This window comes from Myodes glareolus, chromosome 9 (genome assembly GCF_982192425.1).
Source record: "Myodes glareolus chromosome 9, mMyoGla1.1, whole genome shotgun sequence".
NCBI lineage: Eukaryota > Metazoa > Chordata > Mammalia > Rodentia > Cricetidae > Myodes > Myodes glareolus.
In genome coordinates this window covers 35,784,422-35,788,591 of record NC_142034.1, presented here as the reverse complement: position 1 = coordinate 35,788,591, position 4,170 = coordinate 35,784,422, and the positions used below count along the sequence as shown (strand labels likewise).

Below are 4,170 nucleotides of genomic sequence, written 5' to 3'. Positions count from 1 at the left end.
GTGAAGGCCTGAGATCAACAATGGGTGTCTTTTTCAATTGCGCACCACTTTAAATTCAAGACAGGGTCTCTCACTGAACCTGGAGCTCACAGTCTGGCTAAGCTGGCTGGCCTGGCCGCAGCAGGCTTTTTGGTGGATGCTCATCCAGCAAATCCTGTGCCCACTGAGCATCTCCCGAGCCCCCCATTTCCAGCTTTCTGGTTTCGCACAGTTCTCCATCAAAGTAAGTGAATTAGACGGCCTCTCCTTTCCTCCTTTAGGAAAAGCTGTGTTCGGGCTGAGGAAGGTGCACAGGTGGAATCCCAGAACCGGGAGAGGGGGGCGCTGAGACAGGAGGATCTTGGTGAAGGCCAGCCTGAGCTACATAGTAAGAGCTTGTCTCAAAAAAAAATTTTTTTTCTTTAAAAATTATTTTCTTAGAAAGTAGTATTTATTGCTTATTTTTCTTTTGACCTTGAAAATTCAAATGATCACAGGGCTGGAGAGAGCTCAGCAGGTAAGAGCACATGTTGGCCTTGAAGAGGACCCTAAATCTGTCCCCAGCACCCATGCTGGGCAGCTTACAACTATTTGTAACTTGAGCTTCAGGGGACCCCGTACCGTCTTTGGACCTCCCTGGGCACCTCTCCTCACATGCGCACTCCACACCTATACATGCTCATAATTAAAAATAAAAATAAATCTTAAAAAAAAACCAGTCAAGTCTAGAGCTGTAATCTCAGCCCTTGGGAAGCGAGGCTGGAAGACCTGAGTTCCAGGACAGCCTAGTCTTCATGGGAGGTCTTCCTCACGCCCTGACCCAAGAAGGATAAGTAAAATATAATTCCTATTAGAGGGGTCAAGGGGTTGTGCGAAAAATATTTTTAGATTTTTAAGCAAACATAATTGCTGCTTGTGTTTTTCCAGCTACCGTCTCCAATGGGGGAAAAATGAAAATTCAAAACAGACATTCTCTAGGGGACAGAGTTCATAAAAATGTACTGTAGGGAGCTGGCATGGTATCAAACACCTTTGATCTCAGCATTCTGGAGTCAGAGGCAGATGGATCTCTGTGAGTTCAAGGCCAGCCTGGTCTACATAGTGAGTTCTAGGACAGTCAGGGCTACATAGAGAGACCCTGTCCGCTCCTGTCAAAAGAAAAATGTACTTTAGGGATCATTTGCATAGGACCTGGGTTTAGTTCCCAGGACTCACATGGTAGCTCAGGACCCTCTCGAGGAACCCACACTCTCTTCTAACCTTCCCCAGCTTCTGCACCTCTGCAATGCACAGACATACACTTAGGCACACATGTAAAAAAGAAAATAATGGCTGACAGCTGGGGAACCTGCATAGGACCAAACTAGATCCTCTGAATATGGGTGACAGTGTGTGGTTTGGGCAGTCTGTGAAGCCGCTCGCTGTGAAATCAGTATGTATCCCTAGTGCATGACCTGGCATTTTGGAGCCCATTCCCTATGGAGGGATACTTGGCTCAGTCTAGATACGGGGGTGGGAGTTGTGGGGGAGGGCCTTGGTCCTGCCTCAATATATGTGACAGATTTTGTTGACTCCCATGGGAGGCCTCATCTTCTCTGAGGAATGGATGGGGGGCTGGAGTTGGGGGAAGGGGTGAGGGAACAGGGGGGAGGAGAGGGAACTGGGATTGGTATGTAAAAATAAAAAGATTGTTTAAAAAATAAAATAAATATTGTGTTTTTAATTTTTTAATTAAATATAATTTAAATAAAATTATTTTATTAAAATATTAAATATTTTATTAGGGAGTGAGATGACTCAGAAAGTAAATGTTCATGCTTTGAAATGTCTAGTGGATTCCAGAGTGATTCATTGCCGGTTGTCGGGAAGCGCCTGTTCTAGTTCGGCCACCATGGCGTCCGTGGGGACCCTCGCCTTCGATGAGTATGGGCGTCCCTTCCTCATCATCAAGGATCAGGACTGCAAGTCCCGTCTCATGGGACTTGAGGCCCTCAAGTCTCACATCATGGCTGCAAAAACTGTGGCAAACACAATGAGAACGTCACTAGGACCAAACAGGCTGGACAAGATGATGGTAGACAAAGATGGCGATGTCACCGTAACAAACGATGGTGCCACCATTCTCAGCATGATGGATGTTGATCATCAGATTGCCAAGCTAATGGTTGAACTGTCCAAATCCCAAGATGTTGAGATTGGAGATGGAACCACAGGAGTGGTTGTCCTGGCTGGTGCCTTGTTGGAAGAAGCCGAGCAGCTGCTGGACCGAGGCATCCACCCAACCAGAATCACCGACGGCTATGAACAGGCTGCCCGAGTTGCTATAGATCACCTGGACAAGATCAGTGATCGTGTCCTTGTTGACATCAAGAACCCTGAACCCCTGATTCAGACTGCGAAAATCACGCTGGGTTCCAAAGTGGTTAACAGCTGTCATCGACAAATGGCTGAGATCGCTGTGAAGGCCGTCCTCACAGTGGCAGATGTGGAGCAGAGAGACGTTGACTTTGAGTTCATCAAAGTGGAAGGCAAAGTGGGCGGGAGGCTGGAGGACACCAAACTTATAAAGGGTGTGATCGTGGATAAGGACTTCAGCCACCCGCAGATGCCTAAACAAGTGAAAGATGCTAAGATTGCGATTCTCACGTGTCCATTTGAGCCACCGAAGCCAAAGACCAAGCACAAGCTGGATGTGACCTCGGTGGAGGACTACAAAACCCTGCAGAAATATGAAAAGGAAAAGTTCGAGGAGATGATTCAGCAGATTAAAGAAACTGGTGCTAACCTGGCTATTTGCCAGTGGGGCTTTGATGATGAAGCCAATCATTTACTACTTCAGAATGCCCTCCCTGCAGTTCGCTGGGTAGGAGGACCCGAGATTGAGCTGATCGCCATTGCAACAGGAGGACGAAAGGTCCCAAGGTTCTCAAAGCTTAGGTCTGAGAAGCTGGGCTTCGCCGGTGTGGTGCGTGAGATCTCATTTGGCACTACAAAAGACAAAATGCTGGTCACTGAGCAGTGTAAGAACTCCAGAGCTGTGACCATTTTCATCAGAGGAGGCAACAAGATGGTCACTGAAGAAGCAAAAACGATCCCTCCATGATGCCTTGTGCGTCATCCGGAACCTCATCCGCGACAATCGAGCTGCGTACAGAGGAGGGGCTGCTGAAATATTCTGTGCCCTGGCAGTCAGTAAAGAAGCAGATAAGTGCCCAACTTTGGAGCAGTATGCCATGAGAGCTTTCGCAGACGCCTTGGAGGTCATCCCCATGGCCCTTTCAGAAAACAGTGGCATGAATCCCATCCAGACCATGACTGAAGCCCGTGCCAAACAAGTGAAGGAGTCCAACCCTGCCCTTGGCATTGACTGTCTGCATAAGGGCACCAATGATATGCAGCATCAGCATGTCATAGAAACCTTGATTGGCAAAAAGCAGCAGATCTCTCTTGCCACACAGGTGGTTAGAATGATTCTGAAGATTGATGACATTCGTAAGCCTGGAGAATCTGAAGAATAAAATGTACCGTCCACACTGTGACTAAATAAAGGGGTGTCGTGCTGCGTCAAAAAAGAAAGAAAGAAAGAAAGAAAGAAAGAAAGAAAGAAAGAAAGAAAGAAAGAAAGAAAGAAAGAAATGCCTAGTGACCCGAGTGGGATTCCTGGAACTCACAGAAGGGTGGAAGGAGAGAACGGACCCACAGTTGCCTTTTGGCCTCCACATGTGCACTGTGTAATGCCTGCTCCTCCTATATTCGCGCCATAAAAGAATAGGAATGAAAATAATGATAGTAAAATTTATACTATAATCAGGTATACTGGTTTGTGCCTCTAATCCCAGCCATGGGGAGGCTGAGGCAGGAGGATAATTACAAGTTCAAATCTAGCCTGAGATACACAACAAGATCATTCCCAACAACAACGAGAAAAGGAAGAAAGGAGAGGAGAAAAGGGAAATGCATTGCGATTTCTGAATAGTTGCCTTAATAATTAAGCATTCACTGCATTCTCTTTCTTGATAATTCTTTCTTAATAACTCTTCCTTAATAATTTAGCATTCAGTGCATCCTCTTTCTTGATAATTCTTTCTTAATAATTTAGCATTTGCTGCATCCTCTTTTTCGTCCTGAAAAATGAAATATTGTCCACTGTGTTGGTGATGTCGGGAACACATTCCAGATGCTGGGCTCTTA

General features: G+C 46.2%; 1 pseudogene; it reads left to right on the top strand.

Moving 5' to 3' along the window:
• The first annotated feature begins 1,836 nt into the window (after positions 1-1,836).
• LOC125408471 (T-complex protein 1 subunit epsilon pseudogene) lies at positions 1,837-3,527 on the top strand (annotated as a pseudogene).
• Positions 3,528-4,170: the final 643 nt, after the last annotated feature.